The sequence below is a fragment of the Bos taurus genome, chromosome 12 (genome assembly GCF_002263795.3).
Source record: "Bos taurus isolate L1 Dominette 01449 registration number 42190680 breed Hereford chromosome 12, ARS-UCD2.0, whole genome shotgun sequence".
In the NCBI taxonomy this organism is placed as follows: Eukaryota; Metazoa; Chordata; class Mammalia; order Artiodactyla; family Bovidae; genus Bos; species Bos taurus.
Window position 1 is genome coordinate 18,611,741 of NC_037339.1, and position 26,221 is coordinate 18,637,961.

General features: G+C 42.1%; 1 long non-coding RNA gene across 6 annotated transcripts in view; it reads right to left on the reverse strand.

The window, feature by feature from the left end:
• LOC101903925 (uncharacterized) overlaps positions 1 to 4,003 on the reverse strand; it is a 110,280-nt gene extending 106,277 nt beyond the window's left edge. For 3 of the 6 annotated variants that reach the window (XR_009496670.1, XR_003037617.2, XR_009496669.1), the window contains exons 1-2: positions 3,647 to 3,980; positions 3,457 to 3,526 (exon numbers count right to left, since the gene is read on the reverse strand). This is a non-coding gene — a long non-coding RNA (uncharacterized lncRNA). Of the gene's footprint in view, positions 1 to 3,456; positions 3,527 to 3,646 lie in introns of all 6 variants that reach the window. The other 3 variants (XR_009496668.1, XR_009496666.1, XR_009496667.1) reach the window with 3 other exon arrangements.
• Between the last annotated feature and the right edge of the window lie 22,218 nt (positions 4,004 to 26,221).

A 26,221-nucleotide genomic window follows, 5' to 3' on the forward strand; every position in this document is an offset into this window, starting at 1 on the left:
ATGATAAAGACTGTTAGGAAGAACATTGTGCTTTGGTGAGTCACTGTACTTAACCTTCAATAGCTAAGAAGCCAATTATCTGCAACCTGAGCTGTGTAGACCCTTACTTTCTTTCCTCTTCCTAATAGTTACCCAGATTTATGCTCATTTAACATCTCCTTAGGACCTAGAGCAAACGTGGGCAGAAGACATGAAAGAATATAAACCTCAAATCCATCGATCTTGTTACAGTCAACTCTAAATGAAGCAGATTTTCTGTATGACATGGGCAATACTGATTAGTAGCACCTACCACCCTGAAGGAACACTGCCGGGTGCTGGGGAGACAAATGAGCTTAGGAGACTGTCAACCATCCCAGGATGCTGGGCCAGAAAAGGCATTGTGTCAGCAGCTGACATTGAAAACAGGAGCAATACTCAGATATACTTCACATTTTGTTGTAATTGTTTAGTCGCTCAGTCGTGTTCAACTCTTTGCAACCCCATGGACTATAAGCCACCAGGCTCCTCTGTCCATGGGATTCTCCAGGCACGAATACTGGAGTGGGTTGCCATTTCCTTTTCTAGGGGATCTTCCCAACCCAGGATGAAATTCTCATCTCCTGCGTTGTTGGCAGGTGAATTCTTTACCACTGAGCCAGCTGGAAAGCCCACTTCACATTTAGGTAGAGTTTTGCAAATTTCAAAAGGTCTTCACATATATGTGGTCATTTAGATCCCCTAATGCTCTAAAGAAATAATCATCCATATTCTAGAAATGGAGCAGCACAGACCCCCAGAGAGGTTAAATGCTTTGCCCAGTATCAAAAAGCCTGTAGGCAGCAGGATTAAATATCAAAACCAATGTTCTGATTGCAACCCTTGTAAACTCCCCAGCTGCCCTCTTATAACAAAATTTTATTGAGTCCTACTGGATGCCAAATCCTCCACTAGATAAAAGAGGATAACTGAGCTCCTTCAAGGAGCTCAAGATTTATCAAAAGGGACAGACAGAAACTGAAGCTATAATACTAAATGATGGAAGCCGTATCTGAGATTCATGGTAGCAAAGTACTTTTGATTTCAAGTGTGGCCAAACTGTCTTATAAGGAAACAGCCACTAATGTAGTCATAAGGAAGGGCTTTAGACTTATCACATCTCTTCTCTCTTCTCTCTTGCCTTAAATTTCATGGTGGTGGTTTAGTTGCTAAGTTGTGTCCAACTCTTGCAACCCCATGGACGGTAGCCTGCCAGGCTCCTCTGTCCACGGGATTCTCCAGACAAGAATACTGCAGTGGATTGCCATTTCCTTCTCCAGGGGATCTTCCCAACCCAGGAATCGAACCTGGGTCTCTGCACTGCAGACAGATTCCATAAATCCAAACTAATTCTTTTGGCAGTACTACGTGGTGGGTTAAGAACTTAGACTTTGGGTTTAAAACCTCGTTCTGCCACTTACTGGCTCTTGAGCAAGTTAACCCTGAGCAAGTGGCCAACCATTCTAAGCCTCATTGCCCAACTCAGTCTAGTAGGAATGACTGCAATAGTATCTGCCATCTAAGTGGCTATGAGGGCTAAAAGAGATAACACAGTAGAAGTTCTTAATACCTTGCCAGGTGTACACCAGGGCTTTAATAAATACTAGGAGAAGGAGGATGACAATGATGTCTGGGTACCTTGATTATTAGAGAGGAGGAAAGGAAAATGTCATCACGATAGGCAAAGATATCTCAGGGAGGACACAAGGAGCACTAGCCATAAAGGAAAGATAATTTGGATTAGTTGCAAGAACAATGGGCCACTGAGATCTAGGGTGTGGATCAGAGTGAGAAATGTCTGTGTTTCAGTCAGAGGCAGATCTACCAGGAAGCTAAGCTTTAAGACCCTTCTTTTGCAAAGGCCCCTTCCAAGGCCCTGACAATCTGTTCGTGTGGTCACGTCTGTTTGTAAGCTGTGCAAATCTTAAGCTTTATCAACCTTGGTATGTCCCAGGGGGTGCTGGCTGCAGCATCTTTTCCTATCCTATAGCATCTCTTCATTTGAGCTGGAAGCTACTGCCAATCAAGCTGGGCTAGCCTCTCTGAAATCTGTTTGCCATTCTTGTGACTGCTTTTGTCCAGACTTAGATTTGATATAGAGACTGGGGACCATCAGCAGAAATGGGTGAGTGGTTCAGAGAAAAGAGAACTGTGGCAGGACACAGGAGGCATGACAAAGACCATCTCCTCAGGCTTCGCTGGTGGTCCACTGGTTAAGAATCTGCCTTGCAATGTGGGGGACACCGCTTCGATCCCTGGTGCAGGAAGACCCCACATGCCGTGGGGCAAGTTAGCCCATGCGCCACAACTACTGAAGCCCGTGTACTCTAGAGCCCCTGCTCCACAACCAGAGAAGCCACTTCAGTAAGAAGCCCGTGCGCCACAGCTCAGAAGCTCCCACTCGACCCAACTAGAGAAAGCCCACACAGCCACGAACACTCAGCACAGCCACAAATATATATTAATTAATTATTTAATTTTTTAAAAAAGAGACTATTTCCTTGACCCAACTTTGGTCAGGTTCCTCAGAACTTTCTTCTCAACTAGGAGCCAACCACTGAAATTCTGTGTCCATCTTTTCATCACCTAGTTTTAGCAAAAATGCTGCCATGTTAGTTGACCAAGAACCTCACCCTCCATATCTGCACAAATTCTTCATCCCCAGGGCCCTGCCTTCAACAAAAATATTATCAAGTTGGTTTAGCCAGAATGCCTCTGTACCCCTGATGTTTCCTTTTGGTGATTTTCCGTCTACTGACCCCCGCACCCTGATCCTTGGCTATTGAGCCCCACTTGCCCACGGTACACTCAGAATTGAGCTCAGTTCTGTAGACTGAGCACCATTTATACTTAATTGCCATTCAGCACAATAATTCCTTATGTTATTATTAAATGTGTATCCATTTTAAAAAAAGAAAAATAAATATTTATTAAAAAAAATAATAAATGTGTATCCAATTAACTTTGATGACAACCCTTCTCCTAGCCTCACTCACTCTCCATTTGGTAATTCAATTGTGACGTTAAAAACTCAAGAGGATGTTGCTCACAGGCTACAGTAAGGAAGCTGTGCTACTACTGTGTCATAGTTCCCACGCAGGGCTGGAAGTGACTCATTTTCTTGTTAACCTGTGCTATATATACTCCAGAAAAATGAGTTGGCATTTCTAAGAATACCTAAGAGAAAAGAACAGACGTTTTTCTTTCTCTTCCTGTCATCTGAAACTCTTAAATCATAGACTGTAGTATGGGGGTTGGGGGGAGCTGAAATACACACTTCTCCCCCGAGGAGGGGCCACAACAGGCTCCCCACCCCCCACCGCCACCATCGACAACCCAGTATCAAATAGTCTAACTCGAAGAAATTTTCTTTACAAAAATACAACAGTGGTTGTTGACATCCTTCATCGTGCAAACCAACAAAGAACTATTAAATACCTGAAACAAACAGAGCTTGTTTCTTCTTTTCCTCAAAGCTTGTTTCTGATCCTTTGATGGAGAACTTGGGCTAGATAAAAAGGAAGCACAAAACAAGTCATCATCCCACAAGTATTTCATTCTCTCACCTCACAGCTTTAGATACACCTGGGAAAGACAAAGACAAATGGTTGAAAGAGTGACTACGTACTTGAAGTCATTCATATCAGTAATCTAAGATGAATAAAAAGAGTAAAACCATGAGTAAAACCCATGTTAAAATGCAATTTATGTCTGAAAGTAGTTCTCCGTGTGGAAACTGGAATTATGGAAGAATCAGTGGTAAGCCCTTTTGGGGGTGAGGTTGGTTGATTTATGTCTCACGGCAACCCAGTCCAGTGTTCTTGCCTGGACAATTCCGAGGACAGAGGAGCCTGGCAGGCAGTGGTCCATAGGGTCGCCAAGAGTTGGACATGACTGAAGAGACTTAGCACACACACGCAGTTGTGTTACTAGAGTGAAACTGGACTTACGATATTGTTTCAACTTCTCAGGACACTTCTTCCTAGAAAAGAGGCAATTAACAGGAAGTGGGAGCAGATATTGGAACAACAATGGCTAAATTAAAATGAGTTTGGCCTTTTACAGGGTAAATTCCAGTTAGATCCATGCCTTGGGGAGGGCAATGGACCCAGTTTTCCTCGGTCCCATGGTGGTGCTACACCACACTCTTCTATTTTGGAACATTTTAAAATTCAGTGTAAAAATTTCTGTCTTGAATAAAGATAATCCAAGAGGCCCATGAAAGATGCTGGCAGAGGGTCTCCTTTCCAGTGTGATTGATTATCTCAGGAACCTACACTGACTGGGTTGCCCAAGGCCCTTCACCTCGGGGAAGGTCCTGACCTTATTTGGAAAACCCATCTCATTCTCTGAAAGTGTCAGGTAGGTGAACTTTTCAGTAGAGATGCCTGTTAATTTTGTATTTGTGCAAATTCCTTGATCTCTGGGAATGCTATTTGAGCAATGCATGATATACTTAAGGGTCACCAACTGCTGACGGGGCTAAAAGAGGTTTTACTCCAGAGGCGCAATAATTAAACACTAAATAAAACAAGAGACTTGAAAGCCACGTTTCCAGGCTAAACTAGGAAACAGGCCACATTCATCATTAGTGCTAGTCCTTATGGACAGACCTTTATCCTGCCCCACGGCTATCTCTTTAATCACTAAACTGAAGCCTTTCCAAATAGCACCTAGGGACTTTCTTGGTGGTCCAGTAGCAGGGGGCACAGGTTCAATCCCTGGTTGAAGAGCCCACATGGTGAGTCAATTATTTGCTCTAAGTCACAAGCACCTTAAATAAGTCACCATCTTTGGCTCTGCCCTGTTGACCATAGTCTATTTCACCAAGATGGCACCTCACTTCAGTCTATGAACTTACATTAGTATGTGATAAACACCATCAATAAGCCCTGTGTCTAGATGTCCTTACCTTTCATTCTCAGATCTGTGCTCCTTGAAGTTTTTTTTTTTTTTTTTAACAATTTGAACCATTCCTTGAGTATCAATTGTGTGCGTGCTAAGTTGCTTCAATCATGTTTGACTTTTTGCCACCCTATGGACTGTAGCCTGCCAGGGTCTTCTGTCCACAGGATTCTCCAGGTAAGAATACTGGGGTGACTTGCCATGACCCTCCTCCAGGGGATCTTCCTGACCCAGGGGTTGAACCTGTGTTGCAGGCAGATAATTTACCCATTGAGCCACCTGGGAAGCCCAGAGTACCAGTTAAGCATATTTTATTCACATTCACTACAGTAATACCTGCAACGTCACTGCACCTTAACAACCAAAAAGGTTGTTATGACTGAATTCTAAATGCAATCAATAAGCAAATGGTTATCACACTGACTTCATTTCTGAGGATCTGATGTACAGCACGGTGACTATAGTTAATAATACACTATTGCATACTTAAAGTTTTCTAAGAGAATAGATCTTAAGTGTTCCTACCACACTAACAAAAAGTGCTGACTATATGAAATGAGGAATATCTTCATCAACTTGGCTGTGGTAATCATTTCAAAAGATATACATATATCAAAACATCACATTGCACACCTAAAATATATACAGTTTTTATTTGCCAATTTTACTCAACAAAGCCAGGGGGGAAAACAAAGTTATTTTCTATTTTCTAGATTCTAATCATAATTATCTTTAGAGCTGCATAAAAAGCATAACTTTCCAACATAATATATTTTTCAGTGACAATATACTCCATATGTATTTCCAAACACTAATCTATTGAAAAATACTGCTTATTATTCTCATATAATTTTGTAGCCACCACTCTCATGACAGATACCTATCTTATTTATCTTTCTTTTTTTCCCCAATATTAAGCCATTACGGAAAATTTTGAATACATGTCTGAAATCTGTTATAAAGCTTTCCTGATTTTTTCCCCCAGTCTTTGGTTTTTGATATGAATTTAAGTGTTATCAATTTGATGTTAGCACTGGTATGTCTATAGTGTGAAAAAAAAAACATAAAAGACTCTAATTTCATAGAATAGATTCTAAACAACTCTTCAAGTTCACTGTTCTACTCCCCTTAACATCTTTTTTTTTGCCTTTCTTTCAATCTGGAGATAAGTACAACGCAGTAGGTAGATAACAAAAGGAAAACTCAGGAATGCAGGGTTGAAAATGAGATAAAACCTATGTTTTTTTGTAGCCTAAAACAAAGTCTTCACCTTTCTCCCTCTCTTTAAATTGGAGCCCCTTATGAAGATTTACTTAACATTTGTAAAATCTAGAAGAGGAAAAAGAGTCGTAGTATCGAATGAAAGTCAAGAGAAGTGTTTCATGTTGAAGAACAATCACAGTGTGTATTTATGTCTACTAGAAAAAAAGCATGAAGGATTCCCAGGAGGCTAATCCTATAAGTTAGTCACCATTAATTCCAGTAGAAGCCATCCTCACAGCTGCCCTATTCCTCAGCCGAAAATCCCTAAGGGTTCCAGCCACACCGTTGCTGTGGTGACTACTGCGACCACGTGCTAGTTTCAACTGAAAAACATATTCAGGTTGCCAGCCTGTGCCACCAGATGATTTTGGCTCAGAACATTAAGGTTCTGACATTGCCTTCTCAAAGCATGTTATCAATCCAACACGTGGCAGTAAAAGAAAGCTGAGACAGAGCTCTTGTCTAGGCTGGGAGCCAGTCAGGGTCTCGGGGGATGACAGTGTCCTTGGTCATCTCATTTAGAGTCTAGTCCTCAACTTTATGACTAAAGGGTCTGTTCTATTGGTATGCCTAGAGACTGTTAGGCTTTAGGGTTCCAGTTAACATTAATAAAATTCACAAAAGAATAATATATAAACTGGAACATCTATTATTTTTCATTGAGAAATGTAACCATCAAGAACACTGGAATTCCCATTCCCACTGGTCTCTGTGTGGTACCTAGAGAGTCAGATTTAAGCGGGAAGATTACTGTTATCCAGGAACCAAAGACAAAGGAATAAGAGAGATGATTTTGGTGGCTGTTATTATCAAACTCAACAACTTCCCTTCAAATATTTTCTGAGTTCTTTGCAATGTATTTCCTTGTGTAAACCATCTTCCTTTACACAGTGCAAATACCAACGAACTAGCCTGTATCGTCAAACAGACTAATATGGGTTTATAGTTTAAACTAATCTGATGAGTTTATAGTTTGATTGCCTTAATTTAGCATAGTATGTCCCCAAATTTTCAGGTTCACAGTTACAAATCATTACTCAGGATTTATCAGCTCTAAAGATGGCGGATGTGAGGGTGACTTTTCCTAATCTAGTCTTACGTACAGTTTTGGGGACACTTACACCAAACACCAGAAACAGCCTAGTGTTTCCAGTTGTAGAAGAAGCAGGAAGACAGTGTAGAACAAAGACTTGATAATAGTTTAATATTTGATTTCTGGCAAGAGATTTGATTTTTTTACATTCCTGTATCAGATAGTCACCATTTGTTGTAGAATCTCAGAAATGTAAACCCTTAAGAATCATGAAATACAAACAGAATAAAACTCAACCACCACCACCACCACAAAAACAAGCAACCCAGTTGAAAAATGAGCAGAAGCCCTAAATAGACATTTTTCTAAAGAAGACATACAGATGAGCAAAAGCACTTGAAAAGATGCTCAACATCATTAATTATTAGATAAATACAAATCAAAACCACCTCACACCAGTCCAAATGGCAATCATTAAGTCTACAAATAAATGCTGGAGAGGGTGTGGAGAAAAGGGAACTCTTCTACAGTGTTGCTGGGCATGCAAGTTGGTGCAGCTACTATGGAAAACAGAATGGAGGTTCCTCAAAAAGCTAAAAATAGAATTACTATATGATCCGGCAATCCCACTTCTGGGCATATATCCAGACGAAACTTTAATTTGAAATGATGCATGCACCCCTATGTTCACAAGCACTGTGCGCAACAGCCAAGACATGGAAACAGCCTAAATGCCCATCAACAAATGAATGGATAGGAAGGATGTGGTACACATACACAACAGAATACTTCTCAACCATAAAAAAAGAATGAAATAATGCCATTTGCAGCAACACAGAGAGACTTAGAGATTATCATACTAAATGAAGTACGCCAAAAAGTGAAAGACAAATACCGTATGATATCACTTATGCGTGGAATCTAAAATACGGTACAAACAAACATATTTATGGAACAGACTCACATAGAGAACAGCTTATGGTTGCCAAGGGGGAAGGGGCCTGGGGAAGGATGGATTGGAGTTTGGGATAAGCAGATGCAAACTATTATATATAGAATGGATAAGCAATAAGGTCCAACTGTACAGCATATGAAACTATATTCAGTGTCCTGAAATAAACCATAATGGAAGAGAGTATAAAAGAGAATGTAATATACAAGTATAACTGAATTATTTTGCTGTACAGCAGAAATTAACACACTGTGAATCAACTATACACTTCAGTTTAAAAAAAAAAAAATAATCATGAGAAAGTAGGATAGGCTTTGGAATCATTTTCATTTAAAAATTATAATTAAAAATCATTTAATTGAAAAACTATAATGGGGCATCCACCGCTATGTCCCTGGCCAGGCCAAGAGGCAAAGGGGAGGGCATCATGCAGCGAACCATCCAGAAGGTGCTGGAGAAGAACCACCACCTGACCCAGTGCTCCCTGGACGACCTCAGCAAGGGCAAGGCAGCCGAGTGCACCCAGTGCCAGGAGATCCTGCCCAGGAACCCAGTCTACCTGGCCACAATATGGGACTCCACTCAGAACATGCAGTCCCCGCTCCTGCCCAGCCAACCCGGAGCACGATGCTGGGCCCCCGAGGTCTGTCCCCGAGTGGCTCTGCCCAGGAACTGCACTCCCCAGGGCAGCCTCACTGATCCCGTGGGCATGGCCCAGATCCGCAGCCATCCAAGCCACGTGTCCATGCAGTAGGCTGAACAGAGCACATTGCCTGCCACCTCCCCCGTGAGCTTATCCAGTAGCAGCCATGGCTCAGGGCCTGGCCACAGCCTCTTGGGACTAGCCTCGCAGAGCATGTCCTTGCCAAGGGCCAAGGCGCCATCAGCAACTAGGTGTCTCAGGCCAACATCAAGGTGCAGTCAAACCCCAGCGGGCCTCATCCTGCTAGACTAGACCAGGGAGGGAGCTGGCACCCCCAGGAGCCAGTCCATGGCCTTGGATGGTGGGAGCCAAGCAGGGAGCATCGATCCACAGGGCCCCACTGGGCCCCCCAGCCGGGCTCCTCCCAGGGTACCTGTGCCAGAAGAACTACAGCAGGCAGCAGTTTTCAACTGTAAAAACACATTTTTAAAAAATGTACCATTTTAACCATTGTTAAGTGCACAGCTCAGTAGCATCAAGTACTTTGACTTTGCTGGGCAGCCACCACAAACCACCAACAACTCCAGAACCTTCTCATCTTCCTGAACTGAAACTCCGTCCCCAGGAAACACTAACTCGCCGTCCCTGACCCCTGGCCACAAAGATCCCCTGGGGAAGGAAATGACAACCCACTCCAGTATTCTTGCCTGGAGAATTCCATGAACAGAGGGGGCTGGCAGGCTATCGTCCATTGGTCACAAAGAGTCAGACACGACTGAGGGACTAACACTTCGGGCTGAGTGATATTCCACTGTATGTTTAGATTACATTTCGCTGGTCCAAGCATCTGTCCACCGACACTTGGGTTGCTTCCACTTTGGGGCTATCATGAATAGCAGTCTGTGAATGTGAGTTTACAAGTATCTCTTTGAGACTCAGCTTCCCATTTTGGGGGGTACAGGCAGACCTCTGAGATACCGTGGGTTCGGTTCTGACCCCTTCAGTAAAGCAAATATTGCAATTAAAAAATTAAAACTATAATGGAACAAATGAGCCAACAACACTGAAAGACTTGGGATACCCCAGCCAGCTGATATCTGTTCAAAGGACCTGTTGTCTGATGCTGCAGCTCTCTCTCCACCACCCTCATCTCAGCCCCTGTGGCAGCTTTCCCCTGCATGAGCAACAGGCACAATGGCAAGAGAAGGAGCTTTCAAATTTCTTAAGGTAGGTAGAACTACTGCTTTGCAAGATGTGAGCTCTAAACAAGACCTTGGTGCAAGACCAGTGATACCACTACACTGTCTGGACACCACCACTGGACATGCTCCTGACCACTGAAAATGAACGGCTCGTGTGTTCAGAATCCATGGTTCAATTCCTGCAGCCCCATAATCATCATCTAAGTTGGACATCGGCACATTGGTGAAAAGCCCCTCTGGGGGCAGTGGAGGTCCCATTAACTTTGACCCGAAAGTCCCTGTGATATATGTTAAACTCTCCCCCCAACTCTCATCTCAGGTAATTGGCAATGCCAGTGTGACTCCATTACTCCCATCTGAGTTGCGGTAGTTAAGCCCTGTGTAAACAAGGCCTGTTTTAGCAATACCCCACACAACATCAGACTCCTCTCCTGTAAGACTCCCACATTGTATTTCTTGAGCAGTGACCCTGCATGATCCCATATTTTAAAAGGAAAAAAAAAAAAAAGCCTCAGATCCAGAGACTAAAATAATAAAAATAATAGAACCTCTCTCTGAATCATCTCAAACATGCACAAAGCAGCTTTAACAATAAACATCATAAGGGCAGAAACTTTGGGTACATCTGGTTCACCATTATCTCTCAGAATCTAGCTCAGTGCCTGGCAAACCACATGACCTTAATGACTACATCTCTTTACTGCTCCTAAAGGTCAGGCTTCATTTGCGTGTTCTGGTCTCCAGTCTTCAAGCACTACACTTTAATCCATCCAGGCAGCTGGCTGCCTCCGTCTCCCCGAAGACTTCCAGGACAAGAGGCTACATTGCCTCCTCAGGCTGCTGAGTCATCTTCCTATCAGGAAATTGTTTCTGCCTTGGCTAAATAGGTAAGCAATTTTCTGACTATTTCAGACAGAAAACCTAAGTTTAAAAAAGATTACGTGAATAGCTTAAGGTTATACACAGACTCTGACCCAGTTAGGAGTAGAATCCAAGTGGTTCCTAACATTCAATCCTAATAGTTTCCATACTGCTTATTTTGCAGGGTAACCTATCTTTATCATTTATAGATATTGTTCCCAAATCGCTCACTAGGAAATTCTCCCTAAATATTGAAGGCAAAACTGCTTCACGTATCCAATAGAGAGAGAATATATATACAAAGAAATGTTCCCCACATGAAGAATGAATCGCTGTAAAAAACATTCACTCGGTTGTTTCATTTTAAAATAAGAGCTTTCCTCCCAGCTGCCACAATATCCAAATGCTCCATTTTTGTTACTAAACAATCTTTTTAACACCAAGCCCAAAATAATGTTAATATAAGCATCTTGCAAGCCGAATGAAAGGACCCGTGCCAGATTGATCCAAGAGGGAAACTGTGTCACAGATCCCTCTGAGAAACTTTCTATCAGATCACTGGTCAACAGGGCACCAACATCTGCTGATGCCCACTGAAAGACATGAGTCATAACAGACAGCTTTAGAAAATACATTTTCTGCCATAGTTAGCAATGCATGACTCACTAGAACTCTCCAGACACTGTACTGCATGAATGACTCAAAACTCTACCAAGGACAGAGCACAATCAGTTCTCTTCCTGCACCAGGATTTCTCATTTCAATTATCACTGATCTGTTAGCTTACCTTAAAGGCAGAAAATCTTGGTCCATTCTCCTTCCTCTTTTAAAAACAGTGGAACCACAAAACAGAAAGAGACTTACAGGCTTAGAGAATGACCTTATGGTTGCCAGGGGTGTTGGGGGCAGGATGGGGAGCTTGGGATGGACATGTACACATTGCAGTATTTAAAATGGATAACCAACAAGGACCCACTGTAGAGCACAGGGAACTCTGCTCAATACTCTGTAATAACCTACTGGGAAAAGAATCTAAAACAGAGTGCATACACTGCTATATTTAAAAATGGGTAACCAGTAAGGACTATTGTACAGCACAGAGAACTCTACTCAATGTTATGTGGCAACTTGGATAGGAGAGGAGTTTGGGGGAGAATGAATACATATATATGTATGGCTAAGTCTCATTTCATCACTGTTCACCTGAAACTATCACAACATTGTTAATTGGCTATACTCAATACAAAATAAAAACTTAAAATTTTTTTTTTAAAAACAGCAGTACAAATATTTTGATATAAAAATTAATATTGGAGGTGGGTGGGAGGGAGGCTCCAGAAGGAGGGGATATGTGTATGCTTATGACTGATTCACATTGCTGTACCACAGAAACCAACACAACATTATAAAGCAATTATCCTCCAATTAAAAAATAAATTAAATATAGCTAATAATAAATATTGAATGCTGCAGGAAAATAGAAATTACACATTGTAGAGAATGCTGACAACAGTTTTCAGCTGGCCCAACTCCCACCATTTGGGAGGTCAGGTTGGACAATGCTGTTGCTGCTGCTAAGTCACTTCAGTCATGTCCAACTCTTCTCGACCCCATGGACTGCAGCCTACCAGGCTCCTCCATCCATGGGATTTTCCAGGCAAGAGTACTGGAATGGGTTGCCATTGCCTTCTCCGGTTGGAAAATGATCATGGTTAATCTCTTTCTAGAATACTGAGTGATAAGTAGAGATTATTGCAATTTGAGAAATATTGTATTATTAAAGATCAATGGCCTGCCCATCCAAATCTTCAATAGGCAATAACAGTAATCAAAGAGGACTTCCCTGGAAGTCCAGTGGTTAAGAATCCACCTGCCAACGCAGGGGACACGGGTTCTATCGTAGCTCCAGGAAAATCCTGCTTACCATAGGGCAGCTAAGCTGATGCACCCCAACTGCTGAGCCCGAACCCCTGCTCCACAACAAGAGGAGCCACTGCAATGAGAAGCCCTCACACCGCAGCAAAGGGTAGCCCTCGATCGCCGCAACTAGAGAAAGCCTGCACGCAGCAACAAAGAGCCAGCATAGCCAAAAGTATATAAGCAAATAAACAATTCTTTAAGAAACAAAACAAAAATAATATCAATGAAAGATTAAAATTTTATTTTAAAAATAGTACTCAAAGATACTTTGAGAAATAGTTTCAGAGTTGTTCTCCATGACAGAGGTCTTGATTTCTCTCAAATAATATTCTCTTTGATAATCACAGTAGCCTCCCAGTCAAGGACCACACTTTCATGTTCTTTCCTTTCCATTCCATCTAGCAGTCCAACTCCAGATTAATTTTCCTGAAAGATTGTTCTGATTATAATGTTAGCTCAGTATGGTAACAAAGAGCACACCTCTTAAAATTAGACCACCTGATGTCAAAACTTGAATTCACCAATTAATTTCTAAATCTCTCTGTGCCTCTGTTTTGTCATCTGTGACAGAAAGTTTGTGAGATGCTTGCATAACTATCATTTTTAACTCTTTGTGTTAAAAATGAGTGTGTAAGAAAATAGAGCGCTCATGGTTAAGAGCATTTTGGAGTCAGACCTGGGAGAAAATCCTGGTTCTGCCATTGAACTGGGGCTTCCAAGGTGGTGCTAGTGGTAAAGAACCCTCCTGCAACACAGAAGATATAAGAGATGCAGGTTCGATCCCTGGGTTGGGAAGATCCCCTGGAGGAGAGCTTGGCAACCCACTCCAGTATTCTTTCCTGGAGAATCCCACAGACAGAGGACCCGGTGGGCTACAGTCCATGGGGTCACACAGAGTTGGACACGACTGAAGTGACTTAGCACACACGCGTGCCACTGAACTGTCTACGAGTTATCCACTTCTGTGAAACAAATTACCCCCAAACTGTCAGGCTTACAACAGTAATAATCGTTTTTCATCTTCCACAGCTTCTGTAGTTCAGAAATTTGGGAGCAGTTTGGCTAAGTGATTCTGGCCCAAGGTCTCTCATGGGGTTGCAGTCAGCTGAAGACTAGACTGGGCCTGGGAATTGTTTCCCAGGTAGCTCACTCATATGGCAAGGTGCTGTAGGCTATTGGCAGGGAGACTGGTTTCCTTCCATATGGGCTCCCCAGGCAGCTTAAGTGATCTGATGACTTTGCATCTGGCTTACCCCAAAGCAAGTGAGCCACGAGAGCAAGGCAGAGGCCACAACGATCTTGCCTTGGAAGTTGCATGACCATCACCTCTGCCATTTTCTACCGGTCACACTGGTCAGTCCTGATTCAGTGTGAGAGGGGACTTCACCATGGTACTACCACTAGAAGGAAGGATCATTGGCAGCTATCTTGGAAAATCACTGCTGAGAAGACCTTGGACAATGTTTTTATTTTTAATTCTTTAAACATTGTTCTCCTTATTTGCCTAATACAGACAGTAATAATATGTCTGTTTCATAGGATTGTTATGAGAATTAGGCAAGATAATGCATGTAAAGTACTTAGTACGTATTAAGTACTCAAAAAATACTACTTAGTATTATTACAATCCACTGTTGTTGTTCAGTCACTCAGTCATGTCCTACTCTTTGTGACCCTATTGACTGTAGCCTGCCAGGCTCCTCTGTCCATGGGATTCTCCAGGCAAGAATACTGGAGCAGGTAGCCATTCCCTTCTCCACAGGATCTTCCCAACCCAGGGATCGAACTTGGGTCTCCTGCATTGCAAGTGGATTCTTTACCATCTGAGCCACCAGGGAAGCCCCACTAGTAAACAAGATGGATACAATTCCTGAACTAAGGGTTTAGCAAGAAAATAATCAATTAGTCAAGTCTCCAAAATAGACTTTGACAAGTGCTATAGTAGGGGCAGTATCACAAGTATTATGGAATTGGTGAGTGGTCCAGAGGGCGGTGGGGATGAGTGAAGGTTCCCAAAGGAAATAGCATTTAAGCAGAAGATAGAAAAGGATGCAATATGGCCAGAGCATTCCAGGCAAAGAGAACCACTGTGTCAAAGGTCAAGTGGAAAGTAAGCCCATGGTACATCTCAAGGACTAAAAGCAGCTCAGTGTGGCTGCAGTATAAGATACAAGAGGGCAAGTGGCAGGAGATGAGAGGTCCAGACAGGAAAACATCAGTATTATAGTGAAAGTCAGGATGGACAGACAGCTGGAGAATGATGTCGATAAGACATGGTGGTGAACTGAAAATGGAGAGGGGCAGAAGATATACCAAAGATGCCACTCAAGTTTCCAGTTTATGAAATTAGTTAGAAACCTGCAGAAAGAGCAATACTTTGTTTTATCTAGGGTAGGGGTAAAGATGAGTTTGATTTTGGACAAACAAATTGAGTTGCCCATGAAACACCTACATAATGTCCAAGAGGCAGTTGAATATCAGGGTAGTGAGCTCGGGAGAAGTGTAGATTTGGGAGTCATCAACATGTTACTTCTTGTTTTTATTTTTAAATGAAAAAAATATATATTTTGGCCATGCCATGCAGCTCTGCAGATGGTGTCTGCAGCCATGAAATTAAATGATGCTTACTCCTTGGAAGAAAAATTATGACCAACCTAGACAGCATATTATAAAGCAGAGACATTATTTTGCCAACAGAGGACCATCTAGTCAAAGCTATGGTTTTTCCAGTGGTCATGTATGGATGTGAGAGTTGGACTATAAAGAAAGCTGAGTGCTGAAGAACTGATACCTTTGAACTGTGGTGTTGGAGAAGACTCTTGAGAGTCCCTTGGACTGCAAGAAGATCCAACCAGCCCATCCTAAAGGAAATCAGTCCTGAATATTCATTGGAAGGACTGATGCTGAAGCTGAAGCTCCAATACTTGGGCCACCTGATGGGAAGAACTGACTCATTGGAAAAGACTCTGATGCTGGGCAAGATTGAAGGCGGGAGGAGAAGGGGACGACAGAGTTTGAGATGGTTGGATGGCATCACTGACTCAATGGACATGAATTTGAGCAAGCTCCCGGAGTTGGTGATGGACAGGGAGGCCTGGCGTGCTGCAGTCCATGGGCCACAAAGAGTCAGACAAGACTGAGCAACTGAACTGGCTGAACTGCATGCAGCATTTGGGATCTTAATTCCCTGACCAGAGATCGAACCCATGTTCCCTGAAGTGCAAGTGCAGACTCTTAACTACTGGACCACCAGGGAAGTCCCATACTTCCTGCTTTTAAATGATAAATCTGAAACCCAGAAATGTGAAGTAACATCCCCAGGGTCATACTAATAGGTGCAAGGCAGAGATTTAAACACTAGTTTCCCCATCCCCTGTCTTTGCCCTTTCCATGGATATTTGCAGCTGTAATGATGTGCTTTGATTAGGAGTGTCAGGAAGATGTTACAGCAGAACCATGCTCTTTCATTTCCATTGCAGATTTCCATTTCTAGAACATATAGAGAAATGTAAGTATGTCTTATTGTGTAGCTATGCAGATTCTGCAGCTTGTGCAGCCACCAAATCACCTACTGACAACAGCCAGCTACTCATCCTAGTCCTTTGGATGCATTTCCAACAAGAACTCTGTATTAAACTGAAAGTAATCTAGTAACATCTGAAAGTTCCCTTCCTTGCTTCTGTAATCCACCCCAAAGAGTACAAATGGTCAGAGAGGCCCTCGTTTTACAGGTACCTTAGATCCCTGTCTGTTTCCTGTGCTACCTAAGGAGCCTGTGTGGGAGGAAGGACCAGGTATCAGTATGTCAACTGCATCAAGACCTGGAGCCCAATCAGTCATTCGTGCAGCCATTAAATGGAAGCCAAACTTCCCAGGTCACTGAGTCAGTGGATTAAATACAACTTTTACAATAACTTTACATTGAATATCAAACAATGACCAGAAAAGACCTAGGGGTGAATAATCATTCCGGCTGCATTATTTTATGGTCTTCAGAACACAATTAAAAACAATGGAAGATGCGCAGCTACAAATTAAAACTCTAGGGCTTCTCTGGTGGTTCAGTAGTGAAGAGTCCACCTGTCAATGCAGGGGACACGGGTTCAATCCCTGATCTAGGAAGATCCCACATGCATGGAGCAACCAAGCCCGTGCACCATAATTACTAAGCCTGTGCTCTAGTGCCTGGAGCCGAAACCACTGAGACCACCTGCTGCGACTACCGAAGCCCCTTGTGCCCTAGAGCCCCTGCTCCACAACGAGAGGGGCCACCACAGTGAGAAGCCCGTGCACCACAACTGGAGAAAAGCCTGTGCAGCAACTAAGACCCAGGACAGCCAAGTGTAAGTGAATACAGTTAGTAAGAAAAATATTAAAAAATAAGCTCTAGAGGTACCACTGAGAGCTTTCCCTGGCAGGGAGGCCGGCCCACTTTCCAGCCTTCTTTCATTCAACAAGCATTTCCTGAGCCAGTCCCTATCTCCCTTCAGTTCTGATTGGTCCTGTCTTTTCTGCTTCTCTGCCTCAAGCCTAACGAGCTTTTTCCCAGATTTCTCAATCTTATGACCTGAACAGTCATTTAACACTATTAACCCTGTCCCTCCTACAATTCTGATCCCCATCCTACAAAGCTGATCCCCTGCTTTGACTGACGTCACTCCCCTCCCACTCATTTCCTGCCTCTCCGTCAGCTTCATCCGTACTCCTGTTATTGACAACACTTCTTCTTTATGCCCTTTGAATGATGCATTTCCTGAGATTCTCATCTGGGTCTGTCTTCTGAAATCCTTACTCTTAATTCTTTAGTGATTTCATCAACATTCCCCTTTCCCCATCCCAGCTTTAACTATTTGGAGATGACTTCCAAATACACTCCTCCAATCCTGAGCTTCAAGTCATGTATTTTCAAATGCCTGGTAAATGTTTCTCCTTGGCTGTCTTGACAGCCCCTTTAGGGCTCAGATGCTCAGTCATGTCCAACTCTTTGTGACTCCATGGACTGTAGCTCACCAGGCTTCCCTATCCAGGGGATTTTCTCAGCAAGAATACTGGAGTGGGGTGCCATTTCCTCCTCCAGGGCATCTTCCAGACCCAGGGATTGAACCCACTTCTCTTACATCTCCTGAATTGGCAGGCAGATTCTTTAGCACTATCAGCCCCTCTAAATCACGTGTTTTTGCTGTCTTATCCATTCTTGAGAATAGCCCACTAGTCTTCTACACACTCAGGCTTGAAATCTTAGAGCCATGGCTCCATTCACTTTAATCTTCTCAATCTCTGGAGCCCACTGTCTAGAAATAAAGCCAAGACTCCTTAGATGGCCCTCACAGCTCTAGAAAAACCTAGCTTTAACCTATCTTTCCAGCCTTTCTAATTTCTTACTCACATTTCTCTTCTCCCGCCTACCCTAATCCTTTCCTCATGCTCTTCCAGTCTGGTTGTACCCTGGGTTATATTACCCCTGTATCTTTTGTTTCCATCTTTTCCCTTACCTTAAAAAGCCATTTCTCATCCCAACACTCATCCTTTAAAAAAAACAAAACTTCTAATTTTGTATTGGGGTATAGCCGATACACAATGATATGATAGGGACTCAGTCATACATATACATGTATCCATTCTCCCCCAAACTTCCCTCCCATCCAGGCTGCCACATAACATTGAGCAGAGTTCCCTGTGCTTTACAGTAGGTCCTTGTTGGTTATCCATTTTAAATACAGCAGTCCAACCCTCATTCTGAACTGCTGGTATAGTATCCATTCTCAAGCTCATCTTAATCACCATACTCCCAAAATATGGTGTTTCCTCCACCTGTGAGAAACCAGTCATCCTTGAGGTCCAGATGCACACTGTCTCTGTATTCAATCTACCACCAGCCCCAGAAATTCTATTGTCTCAATATCGCTTGAATCCACCCATTTTTATCTTGACTACAAGACCTTTGTCCAAGTCAGCACCATTGTTCACTTGAATTACTAGTATGGTCTTCCAGCTGACCTGCTAGGTCCTCTGTAGCCCATCCCCAGCTTGTACCTCATGATACAGAACGGTTTTTCTGAGCACAAATCCAGTCAGACCCCCACACCATCTTCAGTGTCTTTCCCTGCTGCCCAGGCTCACGGGCTCTTGTGCTGTGGATTCTTCTCCCTTCTACAGCTGCTCTGGCTCTTCTCAGTCTAGACCATGCCCCCTCCTGTTGTGGGGCCCTTTCATCTTCTGTTCCCTTTCCTAAAATTCTCTTCCCTTTTGACCCTGCTCCCTCCCATTTAGAACTCATTTAGTCCCTGCTTCAGAAAAGCCTTCTCTGACTGCCTTCCCCCAGTTATCCATGGTTCTGTGTGTGGACTTTCCCTTCATGGTGTTTTCCTAGTTCATTATGTTACCATCAGATCAGATCAGTCGCTCAGTCGCTCAGTCGCTCAGTCGTGTCCGACTCTGCGACCCCATGAATCGCAGCATGCCAGGCCTCCCTGTCCATCACCAGCTCCTGGAGTTCACTCAGACTCACGTCCATCGAGTCAGTGATGCCATCCAGCCATCTCATCTCTCCTCTTGCCCCCCAATCCCTCCCAGCATCAGAGTCTTTTCCAATGAGTCAACTCTTCCCGTGAGGTGGCCAAAGTACTGGAGTTTCAGCTTTAGCATCATTCCTTCCAAAGAAATCCCAGGGCTGATCTCCTTCAGAATGGACTGCTTGGATCTCCCTGCAGTCCAACGGACTCTCAAGAGTCTTCTCCAACACCACAGTTCAAAAGCATCAATTCTTCGGTGCTCAGCCTTCTTCACAGTTCAACTCTCACATCCATACATGACCACAGGAAAAACCATAGCCTTGACTAGACGGACCTTTGTTGGCAAAGTAATGTCTCTGCTTTTCAATATGCTATCCAGGTTGGTCATAACTTTCCTTCCAAGGAGTAAGCGTCTTTTAATTTCATGGCTGCAGTCACCATCTGCAGTGATTTTGGAGCCCAGAAAAATGAAGTCTGACACTGTTTCCACTGTTTCCCCATCTATTTCCCATGAAGTGATGGGACCGGATGCCATGATCTTCGTTTTCTGAATGTTGAGCTTTAAGCCAACCTTTTCACTCTCCACTTTCACTTTCATCAAGAGGCTTTTTAGTTCCTCTTCACTTTCTGCCATAAGGGTGGTGTCATCTGCATATCTGAGGTTATTGATATTTCTCCCTGCAATCTTGATTCCAGCTTGTGTTTCTTCCAGTCCAGCGTTTCTCATGATGTACTCTGCATATAAGTTAAATAAACAGGGTGACAATATACAGCCTTGATGTACTCCTTTTCCTATTTGGAACCAGTCTGCTGTTCCATGTCCAGTTCTAACTGTTGCTTCCTGACCTGCATACAGGTTTCTCAAGAGGCAGATCAGGTGGTCTGGTATTCCCATCTCTTTCAGAATTTTCCACAGTTTATTATGATCCACAGAGTCAAAGGCTTTGGCATAGTCAAGAAAGCAGAAATAGATGTTTTTCTGGCACTCTCTTGCTTTTTCCATGATCCAGCGGATGTTGGCAATTTGATCTCTGGTTCCCCTGCCTTTTCTAAAACCAGCTTGAACATCAGGAAGTTCACAGTTCACATATTGCTGAAGCCTGGCTTGGAGAATTTTAAGCATTACTTTACTAGCGTGTGAGATGAGTGCAATTGTGTGGTAGTTTGAGCATTCTTTGGCATTGCCTTTCTTTGGGATTGGAATGAAAACTTACCTTTTCCAGTCCTGTGGCCACTGCTGAGTTTTCCAAATTTGCTGGCATATTCAGTGCAGCACTTTCACAGCATCATCTTTCAGGATTTGAAATAGCTCAACCGGAATTCCATCACCTCCACTAGCTTTGTTCGTAGTGATGCTTTCTCTTCTTTTTTTTTTTTTTTTAAATTTTATTTTATTTTTAAACTTTACATAATTGTATTAGTTTTGCCAAATATCAAAATGAATCCGCCACAGGTATACATGTGTTCCCCATCCTGAACCCTCCTCCCTCCTCCCTCCCCATACCATCCCTCTGGGTTGTCCCAGTGCACTAGCCCCAAGCATCCAGTATAGTGCATCGAACCTGGACTGGCAACTTGTTTCTTACATGATATTTTACATGTTTCAATGTCATTCTCCCAAATCTTCCCACACTCTCCCTCTCCCACAGAGTCCATAAGACTGTTCTATACATCAGTGTCTCTTTTGCTGTCTCGTACACAGGGTTATTGTTACCATCTTTCTAAATTCCATATATATGCGTTAGTATACTGTATTGATGTTTTTCCTTCTGGCTTACTTCACTCTGTATAATAGGCTCCAGTTTCATCCACCTCATTAGAACTGATTCAAATGTATTCTTTTTAATGGCTGAGTAATACTCCATTGTGTATATGTACCATAGCTTTCTTATCCATTCATCTGCTGATGGACATCTAGGTTGCTTCCATGTCCTGGCTATTATAAACAGTGCTGCGATGAACACTGGGGTACACGTGTCTCTTTCCCTTCTGGTTTCCTCAGTGTGTATGCCCAGCAGTGGGATTGCTGGATCATAAGGCAGTTCTATTTCCAGTTTTTTAAGGAATCTCCACACTGTTCTCCATAGTGGCTATACTAGTTTGCATTCCCACCAACAGTGTAAGAGGGTTCCCTTTTCTCCACACCCTCTCCAGCATTTATTATTTGTAGACTTTTGGGCATAGTGATGCTTTCTAAGGCCCACTTGACTTCACATTTCAGGATGTCTGGCTCTAGGTCAGTGATCACACCATTGTGATTATCTGGGTCATGAAGATCTTTTTTGTACAGTTCTTCTGTGTATTCTGGCCATCTCTTCTTAATATCTTCTGCTTCTGTTAGGTCCATACCATTTCTGTCCTTTATCGAGCCCATCTTTTCATGAAATGTTCCTTTGGTATCTCTGATTTTCTTGAAGAGATCTCTAGTCTTTCCCATTCTGTTGTTTTCCTCCATTTCTTTGCATTGATCACTGAAGAAGGCTTTCTTATCTCTTCTTGCTATTCTTTGGAACTCTGCATTCAGATGTTTATATCTTTCCTTTTCTCCTTTGCTTTTCGCTTCTCTTCTTTTCACGGCTATTTGTAAGGCCTCCCCAGACAGCCATTTTGCTTTTTTTGCATTTCTTTTCCATGGGGATGGTCTTGATCCCTGCCTCCTGTACAATGTCACCAACCTCATTCCATAGCTCATCAGGCACTCTATCTATTAGATCTAGGCCCTTAAATCTATTTCTCACTTCCACTGTATAATCATAAGGGATTTGATTTAGGTCATACCTGAATGGTCTAGTGGTTTTCCCTACTTTCTTCAATTTGAGTTGGGCAATAAGGAGCTCATGATCTGAGCCACAGTCAGCTCCTGGTCTTGTTTTTGTTGACTGTATAGAGCTTCTCCATCTTTGGCTGCAAAGAATATAATCAATCTGATTTCGGTGTTGACCATCAATATTATTTGCGTCACACAGGCCTTCTCTACTAGATGCTCACCATTTTATCTGTTTTTGTCCCAAATTTCCAACAATGCCTGAATATAGTAGGAGATACTCAATAGATACTCATTCATTGACTGAGTGAATTGTTACTCTCTGCTCTCCGATTCCCTGATGTAAAGGAATCCCTACTTTATCCACTATTTCTTTCATATTAACCATAGTTTTCTCAAAATGAAAGTGAGAAATTTTAATCTACTTTATTTAATAGGCCCTATGTGTCTAATAACAGCCATAATTCCATGTTCCAGCTTTCATTTTTTAATAATTAATGGGTACAAAAACTGGTTGCGAGAGGAAAAATATTAGGTGGATCTGAATGAGGTTAAGGGAGTTGTATGCTTTGACTACACAGTGGACAAAAGTAATTTATATATCTTTCCTTCATCCCACACAAAGCTAGTTTTCAGAAATTAGAACCAAACTAGGCCCTAATAAATGTGATGTTCACAGGTCATAATGAGGATTTTTTAAAGAGATTTTTCCCCCTAGTCAACTAATTGATTTTAAAGCTCTTATGGCAAGTGACTCACAATGATTTTAAAACTGAAAACTTTCCAAATCTTTTTATCTCTGATGTTTGTGCGTAAGCCCAAGAAGAGAGGGAGAGCAACACTGACTCGGGAAAAACATTCAGAGCAAATACAAATACATTATCTGTTCTCACATCTGGCTCTAATGAGATACATGCGCAAAAATCTGCTTGTAAACATTCCTGCTCAGCTGTCTCAAATTCCACTGATAAGGACTGAGAGGACAAGAGGTGGTAAAAAGGTACAGAGAAATGGAAAGAGCATTAGGTGACAGAAAACTGGGATTCTAGTTTTCACTGCAGCTTACTAGTTATTAGACAAAGCATTTAATCACTCAGTGCCCATGTTTTGGGAACTAGAAAATGGCAGTGATCAAGATCTCATTCAGGAGGGTAGAAAGCACACACATGCTGACCTCGCTGTCCTCCCAGATATCCCTTAGATCAATAATAAAGATGTATGAGGAGGACACAGCCATAACAGTATCAAAAACTAAAGCCTTGGAAATGACTCATGTTGAGAGAGGAAGTCACAGCCCAGGACCCACGCAGGAGACTGCAGCAGAGACAGGAGCTGAAATTGTTCCTCCCTGTAAGATCAGAAGAAACTCTAAGCCCAGAGTTAGCAGATATGAGAACAAAAGTGAGCTGCAGATGACAATAAGCATGATTCACCTGGGTGGGGAAGATCCCCTGGAGAAGGAAATGGCAATCCACTCCAGTATTCTTGCCTGGAAAATTCCATAGACAGAAGAGCCTGGCAGGCTTCAGTCCATGGGGTTACAAAGAGTCGGACATGACTGAGTGACTGAGCATGCTCACACTAAACATCCATTATAGAAGCAGACTACTTTTCTCCCTCTCCATGAACCTCACATACCCCAGGGGCAAGTTGTGCCAGATCTTCACAATAATAATCTAGTACTTTATTCATAAATATAAATGGAAAGCTAAGGAGTCCTCATAATTGAGAAAAAAATCAAAACAGCCCCAAAGAAGGACACCAAGATGAAGGTAAAATTGTGAAAACTTCCCAGAGAGTAGAGCATAATTTTAAAATATGGAGTGGAGGTGGGGACTAAGAGAAATACAAAAGATAAATCCAGGAGAGTCATTATGCATCTAAGAGGAAATCCAGAAAGAGGTAGAAAAAAACAAAGGAGCTTTAACAATTAAAAAAAATAATTCAAGGAAATTTCGTAGAGCTGAAGAAAGGCTGGAGCTGTCAGAGTGAAAAAGCCCATTGAGTGACCAAATAGATGAAAGTTCAGGAAACTGAAAGGGATAAAAAAATTTTTTAAACTTCAGGAACAAATAATAGATTTCCTACCCACCCCCAGAGAATCAGATTGACATTGGATTTTTCATCAGCAACCTTAGCAACTAAAACACAATGCAGAATTGCGTTTTAAAGGATGAAGGAAAATTATTTTGAAACAAGAATTATATGTTTGGCCAAACTGTCAATCATAACGTCAGTGAAAACAGATTTTCATACTTGTTATGACTCACAAAATTAAGCCCCTGTCCAAGTTTTGTTACAATTGCTGTAAATTTTATTACATGTTCTTTTAACACAAAAGGGAATCCAAGAAATAGGAAACTGTACGGTATGATACAAATATTAGGGGATATAACCCAGAAGTGAGGCGAAGAAATTTCAGTATTTTAGATCCACGGTATACCTAGAGAGCAGTTGATCCAAACTTAGAAGTCAGAGGATTCTAACAAAAAATGTATTCAAGAAGAAAGTGGATTCCTTTAAAATACATAGTAAGGTTTTAAAAAAAACAACTATGTAATTGTAAGTGATTTGGTGAGGACTTCTATCAAAACCGTCTTGGACTGGATATCCTAGCTGTCTTCATCAGCTTGGGCTGCTATCACAAAAAATCATAGACCGGGTGAGTTAAACAACAGACGTTTATTACTCACAGTTCTGGAGGCTGGGAAGTTAAGATTGAGGTGTTGGCAGATTTGGTGTCTGGTAAGAGTCCTCTTCTTGGCTTGCAGATAAAATTTCTTGCTGTTTGCTCACTCACTTTTTTGTGGTGTGTTTGGATGGAGAGAGAGGAAGGGCTCTGGACACTTTTTTTCTTAAAAGGACACTAATCCCTTCATGAGGGCTCCAACCTCATGACCTCATCTGAACTTAATTACCTCCCAAAGGCCCCACCTCCTAATACCATCACAGTAGGGATCAGGACTTCAAAAGAAAAATTTTTGAGGAGGAAAAATATTTAGTTGATAATGCCAGCAGAGCTTAAGACGAGGATTCTGTTACAAGTGATTTATTGAGGAAACGCTCTTTGGAGAAGGAGAATGAGGGAAATAATAAAAGATTAAAAAAAAAAAACGAAGCGAAAATGTGGCTCTGCTCAATACAAGCTGTATAGTAACTCCACAGGGAAATAGGGATCACAAATTGCGGGAGAGAATGGGCCCCATCTCCCAGTAAACTGGTCTACTGCCCCGGTGTCAGTCATTCAGACAGTCAACCAGCTACAGGCTTGTGTGAGAAGGGGTAACCTCCCTGGAAAGGCAGCTTCCATTAGGCCCAGGACAATTCTCTGGAAAAGTGGGCACTTATTAGCTCTTAGAAGCCAATGCTGATTGCAGCTGAGACATGGCTGTAAAGTGAAATGACAACATAGGGGGAAAGTTAAGCAAGTTAAAACTCTAGGAAAAACAAAAAGCTGTAAAAAAACAGAAAACAATAGATCCAAATGTGATCCAAATTGCGGTATTGTAGTCCAGTTTTGGACAATCAATATCACCTACATCTCATTTGACTTTGACACTTAAACATTCTCCTTTAAATTACATAGGTTTAATTACAAGACTACTTTCACCGCTGTGTAACTAATCACTAATTAGATGTTGTTAAGTCCTGTCCAACTCTTTTTTGACCTCATGAACTATATACAGTGCATGGTATTTTCATAATCCTATTAGAATAAGTATCATGTTTTAATTTTTTTAATCAACCCATAGACAAAGCATGTAAGAATTAATTATAGTTACAGGACACAAGGTAAAAATTTAAAACCTTAACATACAAAGTAATGATAGGACTAATAGAAGTTTGGAGTAAAAGGGAGAGAGATGAGGTAAAGGATAATATTCTTTGATGAGGTAAAGAGTGAAAATTCTTCATCTGCCATAAAATGGGTAAATCTATTTTTTCTAAAATTGAAATATGAAGCATTCCAGACTTTAAGCACTATGTTATTTAGTATTATAAAGATATGCAATGAAGAACTAAAATAAATATATAACTAGCAAAAAGTTGAGTGAAAGAGGAAGGTATTATAAATAAGCTAAATTTCTCACTTTGACAGAAAGGAATCCATTTAGATTCTTAGATTCTACCTAAGGCTGACAAGCAAA